This window comes from Phascolarctos cinereus, unplaced genomic scaffold (assembly GCF_003287225.1).
Source record: "Phascolarctos cinereus isolate Bilbo 61053 unplaced genomic scaffold, phaCin_HiC Scaffold_726;HRSCAF=1367, whole genome shotgun sequence".
Classification (NCBI taxonomy): Eukaryota; Metazoa; Chordata; class Mammalia; order Diprotodontia; family Phascolarctidae; genus Phascolarctos; species Phascolarctos cinereus.
In genome coordinates this window covers 202,109,151-202,130,986 of record NW_027556098.1, presented here as the reverse complement: position 1 = coordinate 202,130,986, position 21,836 = coordinate 202,109,151, and positions in this window count along the sequence as shown.

Below are 21,836 nucleotides of genomic sequence, written 5' to 3'. Positions count from 1 at the left end.
GTTCTGTTCATTTCACTATCCGTCAGCTCGTGTAAATCTATCTAAGTTTTTTTCTGAAATTGTCCTGCTCATCATTTCTTATAGCACAATAATATTCCATTACAACCATACACCACAACTTATTGAGCTATTCCCCAATTAATGGGTAGCCTCTCAATTACAAATTCTCAGCACAAAAAGAGGTCCTATAAATATTTTTATACATATAGGTCTTTTTTCTTTTTTAAAAAAATCTCTTTTGGATACAGACCTAGGAGTGGTACAGCTGGATCAAAGGTTATTCACAGTTTTTTAGGCCTCTGGGCAAATTTTAAAATTGCTCTGCAGAATGGTTGGGTCAGTTCACCACTCCACCAACAATGCATTAGTGTTCCAATTTTCCCACATCCTCTCCAACATTTATTATTTTTCTTTTCTGTTATATTAACCAATCTGATAGGTATAAGGTGGTACATCAGAGTTGTCTTAATTTGCATTTCTCTAATCAGTAGGGACTTAAAGCATTTTTTTTCATATGACAATAGATAGCTCTGATTTCATCTGAAAACTTACTCTTCATATCCTTTGGCTATTTATCAATTGGGGAATGACTTCTTTTCTTATAAATTTGACTCATTTCTTAACATATTTAGAAAATGAGGCCTTTATTAGAGATATTTGATATCATTTTTTTTCCCACCAACTTTCTGCTCTCCTTTTAATCATCGTTGCATTGGTTTTGTTTATTCAAAAAACTTTTTTAAATGTATTATGAACAAAATTAGCCATTTTACATCTCAATGTTATCTCATGTTTGTTCATAAAATCTTCCCTTCTCCGTGGAACTGACAGGAAAACTATTCCATACTTGCACAATTTACTTATGATATCACTCTTTATGTCTAAATTATATGTTCATTTTGGTCCTATTTTGGTATACGGTAAAAGTATTTGGTCTATGCCTAGTTTCTGCCATACTATTTTCAGTTTTCCCAGCAGTTTTTTGTCAAACAGTGAAATCTTGTTTCAAAAGCTTGAGTCTTTGGGTTTGTCAACATTAGATTACTATGGACATTTACTACTCTGTATAGTGTATCTAAATATACTCCACTGATCCACCAGTCTATCTCTTAGCCAGTACCAAAATTTTTTTTTATGATTACTATGTAATAATATAGTGTGAAATCTGGTACAGCTAGGTCACTTTCCTTCATATTTTCCCCATTAATTCCCTTGATAGAGTTGACCTTTTATTCTTCCAGATGAATTACTTATTTTATTTCTAGCTTTACTAGTTAGTTTTGGTAGTTTGGTTGCTATGGAGTTGAATAAGTAAATTAATTAGGTAGAATTTTCATTTTTATTATATTGGCTTGGCCCATCCATGAGCAATTGGTACTTTTTTCCCATTGTTTAGATGTGCCTTTATATTTGTGAATAGTCTTTTGTAATTGTGTTATCATTCATGGCTTTGTCTCAGCAGGTATACTTCCAAGTATTTTATATTGTCTACAGTTATTTTAAACGGAATTTCTCTTTCTGTCTCTTGCTGCTGGGCTTTGTTGTTAGAATATAGAAATGCTGGTGATTTATGTGGGTTTATTTTATATCCTGCAACTTTGCTAAAGTTATCATTTCAACTATTCTAATTGATTCTCTAGAATTCTCTAAGTATACCAGTATATGTCTGCAAAGAGTGATAGTTTTGGGGCAGCTAGGCGGTGCAGTGGATAGAGCACTGGCCCTGAAGTCAGGAGGACCTGAGTTCCAGTCTGGCCTCAGACCAAACACTTGACACTTACTAGCTGTGTAACCCTGGGCAAGTTGCTTAACCACAATTGCCTAAAAAAACAAAACAAAACAAAGAGTGATAGTTTTATTTTCTCATTGCCTAGTTTAAATCCTTCAGTTACTTTTTCTCCTCTTGTTGCTATAGCTAACATTTCTAGTATAATATTTAATAATAATAGGAATAACAAGCATCCTTTCTTCACTCCTAGTCTAACTGGGAAGGCTTCAAGTTTATTCCCAATACTGATAATTCTTGCTCTTGGTTTTATATAGATACCACTTACCATTGTAAGGAAAGCTTCATTTATTTTGTGCTCTGTAGTCTTTTTAATAGGAATGAATATTGCATTTTGTGAAAAGCCTTTTCTCAATCTTTTGGGATAATTTTATAATTTCTTTTGGTTTTGCTATTGATATGGCTAATTATGCTGATGGTTTCCTTATATTGAACCAGCCCTACATTCCTGATATAAACCACCCCTGATCATAGTGTATGATCATGATGATGTATTCTGTAATTTCCTCATGAATATTTAATTTATTTATTTTTGCATCAATATTAATTAGTGAACTTTGTCTATAGTTTTCTTTCTCTGTTTTTACTCTTTCTGCTTTAGGTATAAGCATCATATTTGTGTCATAAAAGGAATTTGCTAAGACTCCTTCTTGGCCTATAATTCCAAGTAATTTATATGGTATTGGAATGAATTGTTCTTCAGTTTGGTAGAATTCACTTTTGAATTTACCTGGCCTTAGAGATATTTTCTTAATACACTAACTGCTTGTTCAATATCCTTTTCTGAGATGGGGTTATTTAAGTATTCTATTTCTTTTTCTTTTAATCTGGGATTTTTATATGTTTGTAAACATTTATCCATTTCAATCAGATTGTGAGATTTCTTGGCATAAAATCAGGCAAAATACCTCCTAATAATAGCTTTAGTTTTTTTTCTTTATTGATGGTAAAGTCACCCCTTTTATTTTTGATAGTGGTAATTTGAATTTCTTCTTTCTTTCTTTTTTCAAATAAAATTAAATTAGGGTAGGTAGGTGGCACAGTGGATACAGTACTAGCCCTAGATTCAGGAGGATTCAAATCCAGCCTCAGATACATAACACTTAGTAGCTGTGTGGCCCTGGGCAAGTCACTTAATCCCATTGCCTCACCAAAAAAAAATTAAATCAAATTCAATAATCTATTTTACTTTTTCATAAAACCATCTCTGTTTTATTAGTTCAATTTTTTTTTATTTTCAATTTTAGTAATCTCTATTTTGATTTTCATTATTTATAATGTGCTTAATTGGTAATTTTAATTTTGTTCTTTTTCTAGTTTTTAATTATATGTCAAATTCAGTGATCTGTTATTTCTCTATTTTATTGATGTGAGCATTTAGAGATATAAATTTCCCCCTAAGTATTGCTTTAACCACATCCCACAAAATTCTGCATGTTGTCTTATTGTTGTCTTATTTTTAATGAAATTATTGACTATTTCTGTTACTTATTCTTTGGCCCACTTGTTCTTCAGCTTTAGATATAGTTCCCAATTAATTTTCAGTTCATCTTTCCACGGCTTTCTATTGGAATTAAATTTTCATTTTGTTATGATCTGAAAAGGATGTATTTGTTTTATGCTTTTAATTTCTTCATTTGGTTGTGAAGTATCTGTCCTAATATGTGGTCAATTTTTTTGGTTAGTGTAATGAATCACTAAGGAAAAAATGAGTAGACTCCATTCTATTTCCATTCAATTTTCTCCACAGGTCTATCATATCTAACTTTTCTAAAATTCTATTCACCTCTTTTATTTCTTTCTTGTTTACTTTTTCATTAGGTTTATCTACTTCTGATTGTGTAAAGTTTAGATCCTCCACTAGTATTATCTTATTGTCTATTCTTCCTATAACTCCTTTAACTTCTTTAAAAATCTGGATGCTTGGGGTACAGCTAGGTGACACAGTAGATAAAGCACCCACTTTGGAGTCAAGAGGACCTGAGTTCAAATCCGGCCTCAGATATTTGACATTAGCTGTGTGACCCTGGGCAAGTCACTTAACCTCCATGGCTCACCAAAATAAATAAATAAATAAATGAATGAAGTAATATCAATACTAAACATTTGGAGCACATATATTTGGTATTGATATTACTTCATTGTTTATAGCACATTTTAATGTGGTTTCTCTTTTAATTAGATCTACTTTTGCTTTTGCTTTGTATGACATCATGCTTTTTTTTCAGTGGGAAAAGTCTCTTTCTATGGTGAGAGAGAAGGTAGGTCTCAGCCCCAGTTCTGAGCTCGGCCCAGAGTGGCTGCTGCTTCCAGAGCATCTGGCCCACAGACTGAGTGGGAATTGAGTGGCTGATCAGAGGGGAATTGCAGGGATCTCTTTACCAGTGATGAGGCAGGAATCTCTTGCTTTGCCTTTGCTTGGATCTGGGTCACAGTTCTGAGGGGTGGTCCTAGGGAAAGGAGCAGCACTGATGAATTGGAGCTTTTAGTGGCTGTGGAGAAGAAATTCTCCTCACAGTTCCAAGACAGAAAAGACTGCTTGTGCTCACTCACAGACCAGAGAACAGGCCAGGAAAGGAGAAAACACCTCACCCATTATCATACCACCTTGGAAGAACTGAAAATTTATGGGTCCCTACAAGTATCTCTGAAAACAGCTGCACAAACCCCCAAAGTTTGGAACAGTACATTCTCTACATTGGAAGCAGACCTTAATAAAGAGTAATTGGCCGGGATCATGAGCAAGCGGTGCAAAAAGAGTCAGACTATGTTATGTTACTTTGGTGACAAAGAAGATCACAACATACAACCAGAAGACAATGAAGCCAAAGCTCCTACTTCCAAAGCTTCCAAGAAAAATATGAATCAGTCCCAGGCCTTGGAAGAGCTCAAAAGGGATTTTGAGAAGCAAGTAAGAGAAGTAGAGGAAAAAATGGGAACAGAATGGGAAGAGAAATGAGAGTGATGCAAGAAAATCCTGCAAAAAAAAATCAACAACTTGCTAAAGGAGACCCAAAAAAATACTGAAGAAAATAATACCTCAAAAAATAACCTAACTCAGATGGCAAAAGAGGTCCAAAAAGTCAATGAGGAGAAGAATTCCCTAAAAAGCAAAATTAGCCAAATGGAAAAGGAAGTCCAAAAGCTTACTGAAGAAAATACTTCCTTAAAAATTAGAATAGAGCAATTGGAAGCCAGTGACTTTATGAGAAATCAAGACACTGTAAAACAAAACCACCAAAAAAGTGAAAAAAGTAGAAGACCATGTAGGCTGATGTAAGCACTATCACAAGATTGTCATGTCAGGGACTTAGGGTTTGCTACTAATTGGCACAGGGGATGTGGGCCTTCACTGGTGGATTATGATGTGACCTGGATGCTTTACTGTTAATCTGTCCAAGGTCTGTGGAACACTGCTGCTGTCTTGTTGGGGCACAGCCTGGTGCTGCCTTGCCCAGATGCTGCGTTCAGTGGACTGTGTACCTCTTTTTATCACACTGAGATTTCTCTGCTGACTTTCTAGGTTTTCATAGGCTGAAAAATAGTTTCATCCCATTCTTTTGTTGGTTATGCTGCTCCAGAATTCCATTTGAGACTTTTTTTTGTAGTTGTTAAAAGGTGAATTTGAGAGTTCAGGTGATTTCCTGCCTTACTCCATCATCTTAGCTCCACTTTAAATAGATATTTTAATGTGAATCTCTGTCACTGTATATGTCTATTTAAATGGAGAAAGGCAGAGACTGAGAAACAAAGAGAGAAAGCGTTTTCTTTTTATATATTAATTTCTGCCACCTGGATACCAAGTTAGGCTTTCTGTAGGAAATATACCTTAAACATAGTCTTTAAGGGAGCTAAGGATTCTATGAGGGGGATGTGATGAAGTAGTGAGATCTATGCTTAGAGGTGGGAATAGGTTACCTGGATCCCATCAATGGCACTAAGAATAAAATGCCTTATATGGGCAAGAGCAAACTGGCTAGTTTGATGGAAACAGAATATGTAATGTGAAACAATGTGTAATATGCCTTGGAAGGCAAGCCGGAACCGTACTGTGAAAGTTTTTTAAATGCAAATAGCCCTTGTATTTGATACTATAGGCAAGAAAATGTCACTGTAACTTTTTTGACATGAAATCATGATGTCATATTTGTGCAATTTGGAACTTATGAAGAGGATGAATTATATAAAGGGAGGAATTGAAATGGTTAATAGATCAACATTCATATATTGATGGTGAAGAATGTACTAGGCACTGTGCTAGAACTGGAGATACAAGCACAAAGAATGAACAAATCCATACTCCCCCTAAAACTATTATAAAGCAGCAATCATTGAAACTATTTGGTACTCAGTGAGTCAACATGTATTTGCTGAGTGCTTACTATCTGCCAGGCATTGTGCTAAGTGGTTGAGTGGGGATAATCAAACACAAGCAGAAATAAAGATAGTCCCTGATCTTAAGGAATTCATATCCTAATGAGGGAGTAAAAGGGAAATGAAACAGAGTGTCAGTGAAGGAGGAAGCTGCTTGGCACAAACTTGTGTAGAGATGAGTCAGCAGTGCAGTCTGGGGAGGAATGAGAGCATTTTGGGTCCTGGTTTCCTCCTAAAACTGATGTTCCTAGGAGAAACCAATCAATGAAAAGATGATGTTTTAGGGGTGAAAAGTATTTTCAAGTACTGGTAAAAAAAAGGAAAAAAGAAAAAAGAAAGATAAGTAGATCAATGAAAAGATTAGATAAGGGAGATTCAGAAACAATGGAACTCAGTAACCCATTATTCAAGACTTGAAAACATAAATTGCCTAGGAATGAAATTTGTATTTGAAAAGAAGTGATGTGAAAAAGAGAAAGTAGTCAGGAAGAAATTAGACTTCCACTACATTACCCTGTATTCCACAATAATTCTACTTTATTCAAAATGGGTACATCACCTGAATAGTAAATATTATACAATAAAAATTTTGAAAAGAAACTGATCAACTTTCACAGTTATTAAAAGATTAATTCTTAACCTAACAAAAGAGTGGCAATTATAAATATATACATATATACTTATACATATACATGCATGTATGCATTATATATATAATATTGATTATATGATATTGAAAAGATTCTTCTCAAATGATATTAATGAATCTGATAAAAGAAGGAAATCTGGCACCTGGGAAAAATTGTTGTATATCAAATATTTCAGATTTAGATTTGCTATCCAAAACATATGCAGAAAATCACAGCATATGACAAAAACCATTCTCCAAAAGATAACTTACAAGAATATGAGCAAATGATTCTCAAATGATGAATTGGAAATTATTAACAAAAACATAAATTATTGCTGCAAATTGCTTATAATAAGAGAAATTAAAATCAAAACAATCTGGAAGTTTCACTTAATATTAGGTAAATTGGGAAAGATGACAGAAGATATAAAGAGTCAATGCTAGAAGAATTGTGGAATGAGGGGAACAATGAGAGTATGTTGTGGGGAGATGCTGCAAAGTAATACAACCATCAAAGAAAGCAATTTGAAATTATTCAAGCAAAGTAACTAAAATGCCCCTTTACCTTAATTCATAGATTCTACTGTTAAGCATATGTGCCAAGGAGGTCAGGGAAACTGAAGGCTCCATACACAGCTAAATAATTACAGCAACATACTTTATGGTAGCAAAGCACTGGAAAGAAGACAGATGTCCATCAGTTTAAGAGTGGATGGACCATTATTGTGCTCTATGAAATTACAAATATTATGAAGTTAGAAAAGTATAGACCTATTTACATAGCCTAATGCAAAATGAAGTAAACAGAACAAAGAAAATGACATATACAATGAATATAACATAACATTGTAAAATAACACAAATTAATAGAAAATAGAAAATTAATATTTATAGGTACAAAGAATGATCCTGTTTTTTACAAGAGAGTTGAGAAGACATTTCCTACAACTCCTTTGTACAATTGTGGAACATTGCATAACATTATAACTGTAATGGTAGACATTTAACAGCTGACTAGAGGAAAAAGTACACATGACATTTTTAAGTTTAACCTGTTACTAGTATCTTATCCATCACTATCTTAAGTCTATACAATCAAAAAAACAATAAATCAAGATTTGATTTGTAGCTTGCTGACTTCAGAGTTATAAATGATCACACAGAAAATTTGACAATTGATTCTCAAAAGCCTTTTTGAGCTGATCCCAACACTCTTATGATATAGCAATTATAACTACATATTTGTGTGTATGTATGTATGCCTGTATGCCTGTAAGACTATATACATTTTATGTGCATGTGAGTGTGTATTATGTATACATAAATCAAAGTAGATCTCCCTTTTTTCCTATCACAATTGACTTAATACCAGCTAGGAAGCATAAATATGAATATTTCATTACAGAAGTGTTTTAAATTTCCTGTATTTGTCCAGTAAATAAATCCTAATTTTTTTAAATTAAAAAACATGAGAATTTGTTCAAAATTAGTATTACATGTGTTTATTCATATTAAAACCAGTCAGAAGCCAGAGGTAATACGTACTTTTTTTAACCTTTAGCTTTTAAATTCTATATAGACCTTTAAATTTGAATTACAATTTGTGGAGTCAAAGAAAATAATTGTAGTGGAGGGGTGCAGAAATTAGGGCTATCTTATTGGGTACTATTATAAGAAATTAATAGGAATTAACAATAAATACTCAAGAGTACAGGTTGACATTGATGTACCAGTTGTTATGGAATTAGATTAAAAAAACACATAATTCTGCATGTAAGATTCCCTAAAAATGATTATGTGGTACAAAAAATAGTGAGCAGCAAGTCAGTGTTGTTTGATGATGCACACTAGAAAATTACTAAATTCTGTTGTGATTTTTACTGATTACAATTTCTGCTCAACTATATCAACAGCAACAAAAACCTTAAAATGTAGTCATTCTGTGTGTCATGTTCTAGGGCTTACAACAACAAAGCACTACCTATCTTGGAGGGTTTTTTTTTCTCCCATACTGATTTGACTAAAAAAATACACACAGAAATTGTCATGTGAAAATTGTGCATGATCTGAATTCCTCAACTCTCTTGTTTTGGGTTAGAGCATTCAGAGGAAAAATTATGCCACTGGAAATACAGAAACTGGTACTGTCTAGTGTGATTTTCCACTTTCTAATATGCTTTCATAATAGTTCTTACTATTACTTATAATTCTTACTATTACTTATGTTAATAGCTAACACTTATATATAGTACTTTATGGTTCAAATAATTTCACAAAAACTATTTTATTGCCACAGCAACCCTTGGCAGAAGTTCCTATTATTATTATTCATATCTTACAGATGATGAAACTGAGGCAGACTGAGGTAAGTAGACCTTATTGGTGGTATTTTGGGGAATTAGAGAAAGATGTGAAATTTTTATACAGACACATTTATAATATATTCCTTTAGAGTGATTTTTATAATAAAAATGTTTTCAATGTCTCTATGTTTGCTCAAATAGGATGTGATTAAAACAAAGACAACAATAAAACAAGACAGCATTATGGTATTATGAAAATATTTAATTCTTTTGCTGTTTAATAGGCTACTAAAAACTCACCATTCTAAGAATATAAAGAATGTGAGATCACTTTGGAGTATGTTGAGAGGACTATTGAAATTTAATAGAAAAATAATATTTACAGATTTTCATTTTCAGTTTATGATAAAAAATAACCACATTGCTATGTTCTGTACCATTATTTTTCTGACTACATTCATAATGAGTTCAATTTGAATTATGGGTCTCTTTCATCTTTGAAAATGTATCTTGAGGGAAGGGGGCAGAGCCATGATGGAAGAGAGAAGCCAGGAAGTTGCCTCAACTCACCCCAGTTTCCCTCAGAAATAACATTTAACTCCAGCCTCTAAATGGATTCTGGAGAGGCAGAACCTACAAAAAGATGGAGTGAAACAATTTTCCAGCTTAAGATAACTTAAGTTTAGAGGAAACGTCTGTCTCACTTGTGTGAAAGGGAAGGATAGCCCAGTACAGATGGTGTTCAAGCAAGCCAGTGGGAGGCTCTTAGCCACAGCAAAAATCAGGAACTGAGGCCTCTTCTTCCTAGCTCAGAAGGGCAGTGGCACAGCAGGCCAGCTGTGAAGGCTCCAGTCCCAGTGCAGAAGGAAAGTTTCCAGCCCAGAAATCAGGCAACAACAGGTGCAACTAGGCTGGGCCATCTCAGTGTAGCAAGCAAGCTGCCAGCATCTGAGGCCTCAGTCCACAAAGTCAGTGACCAGGCCCTGGACCCCAGCCAAAGAACCTTGGGACAGTGCCTCAAGTGCTCAAGGAGAAGGGCTCAACTTTAAAACCCAGGAAATTTGGCAAACATAATGAGCAAAAAGCAAAAACATTACTATGGCGACAGGGAAGATCAAAATACAAACTCAGAAGAGGACAACATTGTCATTATACCTACATCCAAAACCTTCAAGGGGAATATGAATTAGTTTCAAGCGTAAAATGTCTTCTTTGAAGAACTGAAAAAGGATTTTAATATAGAATAAGAGAGGTAGAAGAAAAATAGGGAAAAGAAATGAGAGGTATGCAAGAGAGAGTAAACAGCTTGGAAAAGAAAGGACAAAAATTGATTGAGGAAAACAATTCCTCAAAAAATACAATTGGCCAAATAGGAAAAAAAATCCACTGAACAAAATAACTCCTTAAAAAGTAGAATTGGCCCAGTGGAAATGGTGGTATGAAAGCTAAATAAAGAAAACAATTCCTTAAAAATTAGAAATAAAATGGACACTAATGACTGCATGAGATAGCAAGAATCAGTCAAATAAAATCAAGGGAATGAAAAAATAGGAAAAAAATGTGAAACACTTCATTGGAAAACAATTGACCTGGGAAACAGATCCAGAAAAGATAATTGAAGAATTATTGTACTAACTGAAAGCCATGATTAAAAAAAAAGAAGGGAGCCAAGATGGTAGAGTAAAAAGGTAGTCACTCTCACCCTCCCCTATCAACCTCTGAAAACCCAGAAAATATCACCCCAGAAAAAAGAAAATGGAGCAGCTGAATTAGAAGAAAGATGGGGAACAGCAGTGCAGCAGCCCAGCAAACAGGTCTCCAAGTGCCTAAGCAAAAATAAAGGAAGCAGCACTACAAAGGGCCCCAGGAGGATAAACACCCCGAAGCATTCATCTGTAAGGAGCTGAAGAAAGCAACCTAGACTCTTCCTAAAGTCCCCGCCTTGCTGATTCCAACCCAACACCAGGTAAGTTGTCAAAACCCTACAGCCTCCAACTGTCAACCAGGAGGAGATATTGAAGCTCAGGGGGGTATAGCAGGCAAACACCAACATCTGGACCTCCAAATGCCTCAGTGGGGGTGGGGGAACCAGTGGAAACCAGCTCAGAAAACCACCAGGTACCTCGGCACTCTACCACAAAGGAATCTCTCAGTGCATTAGCAGAAAAGAGGGAGACAACACTGCCTTGGGCCCCAGGCACATAAACAGCCTGCAGCACCCGTCTAAAAGGAGCTGAAGAAAGCTAAAGGAAAGGAAAAACAGGCAACCTAGAATTGTCTGAAAATTCCAGCCTTGCTAATTCCAGCCCAACATGAGGTAAGCTGCCAAAACCTCACAGCCTCCAATTGCCAACTTAAGAGGCCCCAGCACACAAAGCCAGTGACCAAGACCTAGGCTCCCAACACAAGAAGCTTGGGTCAGTGCCCTCTGTTCCTCAGCAGGAGAGCTCAATCTCTTCAAAGGCCAGTGAGTAAAGAAACCATGAGTAAAAAGAAACATCGCAGAGATTCATATTATGAGAAGAGTGAAGATCAAGACAGAAATTCTGAAGAGGACAACATTGTCAACAAACCTACATCTGCAACATCAAAAGGGAATATGAACTTGTTTGAAGCCCAAAAAACCTTCTTAGAAGAGCTCAAGAAGGATTTTAAAAGTCTAATGAGAGAGGTAGAAGAGTCTTTCAAAAATACAATTGGCCAACTGGAAAAAAAGTACACTGAAGAAAACAAATCCCTTAAAAATACAATTGGCTAACTGGAGATAGAAGTACAAAAGCTAACAGAAAACAATCTGTTAAAAACTAGAATTTGTCAAATGGAAACTTATGACTTTATGAGAGAGCAAGAATCAGTCAAACAGAAACAAAGAAGAAAAAAATAGAAGAAAACATAAAATACCTTTATCAGTAAAACAATCGACTTGGAAAATCGATCCAGGAGAGACAATTTTAAAATCATTGGACTACCTGAAAAGCATCATGAAAAAAAGAGCCTGGACAGTATCTTTCTGGAAATCATAAAGGAAAACTGCCCTGAAGTCCTAGAACCAGAAGGTAAAATATCCATAGAAAGAATACACTGATCACCACCTGAAAGAGATCCCAAATTGAAAACACCAAGTAATATAACAGCAAAATTCCAAAATTACCAGATTAAAAAGAAGGTACTGCTAGCAGCCAGAAAGAAACAATTGAAATATCATGGAATCACAGTCAGGATTACACAGGAACTTGCAGCTTCTACATTAAAAGACTACAGGGTGTGGAACACCATATTCCATAAGGTAAAGGAGCTTGGTTTGCAGCCAAGGATTAACTATCCTTCAAAAATGAGAGTGATTTTTTCAAGGGAGGAGATGGATATTCAACAAAATAGGGGACTTCCAAACCTTCCTGATAAAAAGACCAGAGCTCAACAAAAAATTTGATCTTCAAGTACAAGATTCAAGAAAGACATAAAAAGGTAAATAAGACAGAAAGATACAAAATGTTGTTAATAAGGGTGGACTGTTTACATCCCTACAAGGGAAAATGACATTTGCAACTCTTGAGCACTATATCGTTATTACACCATGTTAAAGGAGTATACATAAAGGGGGTGGATATTAGTTGACTTTGATGTAATGATAAAAAATCTAATCAAGTGGGTTAAATGGATCCAAGTAAGTGGATTAGTCTGATCTTAGAAAATGTACTGAGAAAGGAGGAGGCAGACAAAGGTAAATTACATTACAGGAAAAGACACAAAATCCTATTACAGCAAAGGAAAAGAAGGGAGGAGGTGAGCATTGTTTGATCCTTACTCTCATGAGATTTGGCTCAAGAAGGGAATAACATAATCATTTAGGTACAGAAATCTAACTTGCCCTATAGGCAGTAGTAGGGAAAAGGGGGGATAGAAGGGAAGGAAGAAGCAGTAAGCATGAAGGGGAAGAAAATGGAAGGGAGAGGAGACTGAAGGAGGTGGTGGTCAAAAGCAAAACACTGGGGGGGGGAAGGAGAAAGGAAAGAATAAACATGGGGAACAAAGGATGGAGAAAAAGACACAGATAGTAATCATAACTGTGAAGTTGAATTGCTATCTTTTTCTTTCTCTTCTGTTGAGTTTTGTTTCCTCTTTCTGATGGTTCCTCCTATTGGTCTTACTTTTTACTTACAACTTCACTAATGTGAAAATATGTTTAATAGGAACATATATGTATGATCTATATCAGATTGTGCACCATCTTGGTGAGGGTAGTGGGGAGGAAGGGGAAGAAAATTTTAAACTCAAAAGCATATGGAAGTGATTGTTGATTTATCAAAATAAATTAATAAAAGAGTAAATTAAAAAATACAAATAAATAAATTTTAAAAAGGGGCCTGGACAGCATCATCTAAGATATTATCCAAGAAAAGTGCCCTGATATCCCAGAACCAGAGGTTAAAATAATCATTTAAAGAATCTATCAATCACCTCTTTTGTGATATCCAAAAATGAAAACTCCAAGGAATATTTTAGACAAATTCCAGAATTATCAAGTCAAGGAGAAAATACTGCAAAAAGACAGAAAGAAAGAATTTGAATATCAAGGAGCCACAATCAGAATTACACAGGACTTAGCAGCTTATACATTACAGCATCAGAGGGCTTGGAATATAATAATAAAGGGACTTAGATTACAATCAAGATTCAAATAACAAGTAAGACTGAACATTTTTTTATGGGAAAAAATGGATATTCAATGAAATAGGGGACTTTCAGTCATTTTGGATGAAAAGGTCAGAGATGAAGAGAAAATTCAAACTTCAAATACAAGATTCAAGAGAAACATAAACAGGTAACCAGGAAAGAAAAAAAATGTTATTCAGTAAGTTTAAATTCCTTACAAACCTATATGAGAATATGATAATTGTATATCTAATTAGGACAGCTAGAAAATGTATATGTAGAGAGACAGTGTTGATAAAAGTTAAATTTGATGTGACAATATAAAAATTAATTAAGGGGAGAAAAAATAATTGTTCTGGGAGAAGAGAGAAGGAGGAGGCTGAATAGAGTAAATTACATCAACTAAAGAGGAGCAAAAGAACAATTGCGGTAGAAGAAAAAAAGGTAGGAGCATGAATATTGCTTGAACCTTACTCTCATCAGATTTGACTCAAAGAGGTAATAATATACACATTCATTTTGGTATAGAAATCTATTTTACACTATAGGGAAATAAGAGGAGAAAAGAGAAATAAAATCGAGGGGCTGATAGAAGGGAGGGCAGAAGCAGTAGGGGAAAAGGGAAAGAAAAGGGAGGTGGTGCTGAGAAAAGGGAGGGCATATTGACGAAGGCAGTTGTCAGAAGCAAAACACAGGTGAGAATGGAAAGGGTTAAAGGAGAGACAAAAATATAAATGGGGGTGGCAGAACAGGATAGAGAGAAGACATCATTAGTAATCATAACTGTGAATGTGAATGGGATGAATTCTCTCATAAAACAAGTGGATAGCTGAGTGGATTAAATACCAGAATCCTAAAAATATGTTGTTTATAAGAAACACATTTGAAGTAGAGAGATACCCATAGAGTAAAGGTAAAAGGCTGGAGCACAATATATTATGCTTTAGCTGAAGAAAAAAAAGGCAGGGGTAGCAAACCTGATATCAGACAAAGCAAAAGCAAAGCTAGGTTTAATTAAAGAGATAAGGAATGAGACTACATCTTCCTAAAAGGTACCATAGACAACGAAGTAATACCAATACTAAACAAACATGCGCCAAGTGGTATAGCATCCAACTATTTACAAAAGATAAATGAGGGGCAGCTAGGTGGCACAGTGGTTAAAGCACTGGCCTTGGAGTCAGAAGGACCTGAGTTCAAATCTGGCCTCAGACATTTGTCACTTACTAGCTGTGTGACCCTGGGCAAGTCACTTAACCCCAATTGCCTCACCAAAAAAACAAACAAAAAAAAAGAAAAAAAAGAGAAGATAAATGAGTTATAGGAATAAATAGACAGTAAAATTGTACTAGTGGGGAGCTCAATTTCCACCTTGCAAAACTAGATAAATCTAATCACAAAATAAACTAGAGAGAACTTAAGGAGGTAAATACTATTTTAGAAAAGTTAGATGTGGTACATGTGTAGAAAAAAACTGAATCAGGATAGAAAGGGATAAACCTTTTGCTCAGTTGTCCATGGCACTAACACAAAAATTAGCCATATATTAAGGCATAAAACCTCAAAATTCAGTGCAAAAAGGAACAAATACTGAATGTCTCCTTTTCAACTCATGATGTAATAAAATTGTGTGTAATAAAAGACTGTGGAAAGATAGACTAAAAATTGATTGGAAACCAAATAATCTAATCCTGAAGAATGAATGAGTAAAACAAATCATAGAAACAATCAATAACTTCATCAAGGAGAATGACAATAATGAGACAATATACTAAAACTTATGGGATACAGCCAAAGCAGTTATAGAGGGAATTTTATATCTCTAAATGTTTACACAATAAAATAGAGAAAGAGGAGACCAAAAAATGGGACATGCAATTAAGAACAAGTATAAAATCCCCAATTACTAATGAAATTAGAAATTCTGAAAATCAAAGAACAGATTAATGAAATTGAAATTAAGAAAAGTATTGAGCTAATAAATAAAACTAAGGACTAATTTTATGAAAAAATGCAAGTTAGTTAATTTTATTTTTTAAAAAAGAAGAAAACTAAATTCCAGCATAAAAAAGGAAGAGTGAATTCACTATCAAAGAAGAGGAAATTAAACAATAATTAGGAGCTTTTTTTTGCCTAACTCTATGCAAATAAATCTGACAATCTAAGTGAAATGTATAAATATCTACAAAAAATATAGATTAACAGAAGAGGAAAGAAAATACTGAAATAATCTCATTAAAAAAAAGAAACTGAACAAGCCACCAATGAATTCCTTAAGAAAAAAGTCTCAAGTGGCAGATAGATTCACAAGTGAATTCTACCAAACATTTAAAGAACAATTATATTAACTATTTGAAAAAAAAAGCAGGTGGAGTCCTGCCAAATTATTTTTATGACACAAATATTATGCTGACACCCAAACCAGGAAGAGCCAAAACAGAGAAAGAAAATCATAGATCAATTTCTGTAATGAATATTGATGCAAACATTTTAAACAAAATATTAGCAAAAAGATTATAGCAAGTTATCATGAGGATAATACACTATGACCAGGTGAAACTTATACCAGGAATGCAGCAGCAACTAGGAATAGTTGGATGCTATACCACTTGGTGCATATTTGTTTAGTATTGGTATTACTTCATGGTCTATGGTACCTTTTAGCAAGATGAAATCTCATTCTTTATTCAATGTTAGGAAAACTATAAACATAATTGACTACATTAATAACAATACTAACAGAAATCATCTGATTCTCTCAATAGATGCAGAAAAAGCTTTTGAAAAAATACAACACTCATTCTTGTTAAGAACACTAGGAAGCATAGGAATAAACGGAGTTTTCCTAAAAATGATAAATACCATCTATCTAAAACCATCAGCAAGCATTATATGTGATGGGGATAAAGAGACACTTTCACAGTAAGATCAGAGGTGAAATAAAGATGTCCATTTTCACTGCTGTTATTCAATATTGTATCAGAAATTTTTGCTTCAGCAATAAGAGAAGAAAAAGAAATTGAAGGAATTTGGGGCAGCTAGGTGGCACAGTGGGTAGAGCACTGGCTCTGGATTCAGGAAGATCTGAGTTCAAATCTGGCCTCAGACACCTAATATTTACTAGCTGTGTGGGCAAGTCACTTAATCCCATTGCCTAAAGAAAAGAAAAGAAAAGAAAAGAAAGGAAAAGAAAAGAAAAGAAAAGAAAAGAAAAGAAAAGAAAAGAAAAGAAAAGAAAAGAAAAGAAAAAAGAAATTGAAGGAATTAAACTAGGCAACGAGGAAACAAAACTATTGGTTCCATTTCCAGGAGCCAAGACTGTGGAGTAAGAAGTAAATCACTCTCACCATCCCTTATTAAGCTGTGAAAGCCCAGAAAATATTGCTCCAGGAAAAACCCTAGAACAGCTGAACCAGCAAGAAAGATGTGGTGCAGCAGTCCAGTAGCTCAGGAAGTTTGAGGGATTAAAGGGAAAGGCCCCTCTTGCCCTTGTGGGGGGGAGAAGTACAGAATGGGAGGCATTCCAGAAAACTAGCAGAAAGTCCCACCTTAGTATACCAGGAGGAGATCCTGAACCCTAAGTGGTGGAGCAGGTAAACACCAACACCTGGACCCCAAGTGCCTCAACAAGGGCAGGTGAACCAATAGAAATATCCCAGAAAACCATGACTTGCCACAGTGTTCTATGGCTGCCAAGTCTTCCAGTGCCTCAGCAAAATTCTGGGAAGTGTTCCAAGGGGGAAAGTCCCAAGTGGAGAAACATCCTGCAGCAGGAAAATATCCATCTGAAAGGAGTCCAAGAAAGTGAAAGGAAAGGCCTTGGTGCATAGGCAACCTCCAGGGGCCAGACTACCTAATCCCATCCCTAGAGTTTTAGTGTTGCTGACTCTAGCCCAACAACAGGAAACCTGTCAGAACCCTCCATACTCCAACTGCCAGCAGTTGTGGCCCCAGCACACAAAGCCAGTGACCTGGCCTCAGGCTCCCAGCACAGTAAGCTTGGGTCAATGCCCCCTACTCCCCAGAAGGAGAGCTCAGTCTTTTTAAAGGCTGGGAAATAAGAAAACACCATGACCAAAAAGAAAGGTACCATAGATTCTTATTATGGTGACAGTGAAGATCAAGGCAGAAATTCTGAAGAGGACAACATGGTCAACAAACCCACATCTGGAACCTCAAAAGGGAGTATGAACTAGTCTGAAGCCCAAAAAGCCTTCTTGCAATAGCTCAAGAAAGACTTTAAAAGTCAAATAAGAGAGGTAGAAGAAAAATTGAGAAAAGAAATGAAAGGTATGCAAGAAAGAGTCAATAGCTTGGAAAAGGAAGGACAAAAATTAACTGAAGAAAATAACTCCTTAAAAAGCAGAATTAGCCAAACTGAAAAGGAGACACAAAAACTCACTGAGAAGAATTTCTTAAAAAAAAAAATAAAATGGGCCAAGTGGAAAAGGAGGTACAAAATGTCTAATATAAGGAAAGAAAACTATCACTCTTTGTATATGATATGGAGACATACATAGAAAAACTTAGAGAATCAACTAAAAAAAACTACTTGAAATAACTAACAACTTTAGCAAAGTTACAGGATATAAAATAAAATCATATGAATCATTGTCATTTCTACATATTACTAACAAAGTCCAGCAGTAAGAGATAGAAAGAGAAGTTCAATTAAAAATAACTTTAGAGAATGTAAAATATTTGGGAGTCTATCTGCCAAGAAAAACACAAGAACTATAGAAACACAATTATAAAACATTTTTCACACAAAGTCAGATCTAAATAATTGGAAAAGTATCAGTTGCTTATCAGTAGGCTTAGCTAATATAATAAAAAGGACCATTCTACATAAATTAATTTACTTATTCAGTGCCATACAATTGAGTGCCATACCAAAAATTATTTTATAGAGCTGGAAATAATAATTACAAAATTCATCTGGAAGAACAAATGTTCAATAATATTAAGGGAATTAATGAAAAAATAATGCAAAAGAAGGTGGTCTAGCTGTACCAGATCTAAAATTGTAAATAGCAGTAAAAAAGCAATCATCATATTTGTTACTGGCTACGAAATGTTGTGGTGGATCAGTGGAATAGGTTAGGTACACAAGACACAATAGTCAATGACTATAGTCACCTATTATTTGATATACCCAAAGACTCCAGCCTCTGTGAAAGAACTCATCATTTAACAAAAACTGATGGGAAAACTGGAAAATACCATGGCAAAAACTAGGTAGAGACCAACATCTTAAGCCATTTCCCAAGATAAGATCAAACTGGTAAATGATTTACATATAAAGGGTGATATCATAACCAAATCAGGAAGCAAAGCATGCTTTATCTTTCAGATCTACAAAGAAAGAAAGAATTTATGAACAAACAAGAGATAGGGAACATTATGAACTGCAAAATGGATAATTTTGATTACATTAAACTAAAAAGATTTACAGAAACAAATACAATACAACAAAGATCAGAATGGAAACAGAAAGCTAGAAACAATTTTTACTGCCAGTGTTTCTGATAAAAGCCTCATTTCTAAAATATATACAGAGCTGAGTCAAATTTATAAGAATACTAGTCATTCTCCAATTGACAAACGGTCAAAGGATATAGCATCTATACTTATATGGAAAAAATGCTCTATATCACTATTGATTAGAGAAATGAAAATTAAGAGAAGTCTGACTTACCACCTATCTGACTGAGAAATACAAGAAAAATGTAAAATCATAAATGTTGTAGAAAATGTGGGAAAATTAGGACACTAATGCATTTTTGGTGGATTTGTGAACCAATCCAACCTTCTTGGAGAGTAATTTGAAACTATGCCAAAAGACTATAAAACTACACATACCCTTTGATCCAGCAATACAACCACTAAGTCTGTATTCCAAAGAGATCATAAAAAGGTGAAATGACCAATATGTTTAAAATATTTATAGCAGCCCTTTCTGTGGTGGCCAGAAATTGGAAATTGAGGAGATGTCTATCAATTGTGAAATGGCTGAACATGTTTTGGTATATGAATGTAATGGAATACTATTGTGCAATAAGAAATGATGAGCAAGCAGATTTCAGAAAAGCCTGGAAAGATTTACATGAACTGATGTTGAGTAAAATGAGTAAAACCAGGGAACTTTTTACACAGTAAGAGCAACATTATGTGATGATCAGCTATGATAGACTTGACTCTTACCAGCAATATAATGATCTAAGTCATTTAATACTTTAATGACCTGAATCAGTTCCAAAAGATTCATGATGGAAAATGCTATCCACATCCAGAGAAAGAACTATGGAGTCTGAATGCAGATTGAAGTATGCTATTTTCTTCTTTTGTGGTTAATCCCTTTTTTTTCTGATTCTTCTTTCACAATATGACTAATGTGGAAATATATTTAATGTTATCGCACATGTATGGCCTATATTAGATTGTCTGCTGTCTTTCAGAGGGGGCAGGGGAAAACGTGAGGGAGAAAAAAAAAGAAACTCAAAGTCTTACAAAAGTGAATATTGAAAACAAGATTTGACATGTAATTGGAAAAATAAAATATCTGTAAGTGGGAAATATATCAAGTATTTTTGGAAGGTGGGAGAATGAAAGATTACATACTGCATATATCTTTAACAACTTTTACCCCAGATACACAAGTAAAAATTAGCAATTTTTTAACTTCCAGATGAAACAAAACTAGCAGTGTCAAGAATACATTTAAAAGAACTAGTTGCATGGTAATTCTTAAAGAGAAAAGGAAATAAAATAAAACCTAATTCACTAGTTCATCACCTTAGCAGTTTCCACCCCTAGTTTTCATAAATTCCCAACAGTTCTTGACTATGCTATGCTGTTGATTGCCTTGATTTTTACTGTTTTAGGTTCCAATTTTTGGAGTTAATCCTTTGGTAACATTCCAAGGAGAAATCAGCCTTGGGGAAGTTGAGGCCTATCACAGACAAGAGTGTGCAGTCTGTGGTACAATAATTTGGAGGAAGAAGGAATTCAGAAGTTCATTATAGCTAAGGACTATTTACTTGTGCATTGAAAGAAATAAGCAGTCAATGGAAGGAATAAGAAGTGTGTGTGTGTGTGTGTGTGTGTGTGTGTGTGTGTGGGGAGAGAGAGAGAGAGAAAGAGAGAGAGAGAGAGAGAGCAAAAGCTCCTCAAAACCTCCACTAGCAGTGGGAAATGACTAGTCCACACATCCCCCAGCCTAGGGACTGAAGATCATTCTCAGAGATGCAATTGGAGTCCAGGATAAAATGATACTGGGACATATGGCTTCTTAGAGTCTTTTTCAGCAAAAACTGAAATATCTACCTTCTAGCTAGAAGGACCAGTAAGCCAGCAACCATTTATAAAGAACTTACCATGTGATAGGAAATTTGATAAGCAGTGGGGATAGAAAGAAATGCAAAAATTGTCTGAAATCACTCTCTGCCTACAGGGAGCTTACAGTCTAATGCAGGAAACAACATGCAAACAACTGTGTGCTTACATGACATACATAGAGCAGATGTAAGAAAATAGCAGAAGGAAAGCAAGAACATTAAGGAAAAAAGAGGGAAGACACCTATAAAACTTCTTCAGCTTTCACTTTCTCTCATCATTAATAATAGTTCACAGGATCATAGATCACTGCTATTATAGTTTATTTGTTCAGGAACATATTTTGAGGGAAAAAGAGAAGAGGGAAAAAGTGGAGAGATAGTTTTATTATCAAATAAGAAATGATTTACTTAAAAGCAAAGGTGCAGCATTTGTGGAGATGTAAGTAAAATATTACATACCCTTATCATCTGCCAGTAAAACTATGCATCATTGGGATTTGGAGACAAGTATAAAATTTCTTTATTTGCCTAAATTAGTTTGCAACTCAGATAAGGGCAATAATTTGCATTTGCTTTCTTCCTTTTAGAAAATACATTACAAGTAGATCCAAGATACTTTTTCATTCGTTTTTCTTGTTTTATTTTTGTTTATTTTTTTTTTGTGCTTTCTTTAATAGCAGGATTTACATGGAAATGTGTTTTGTCTGACTACACGTTTAGCTTACACCAAATTTCTTGCATTCTCAGTGCTG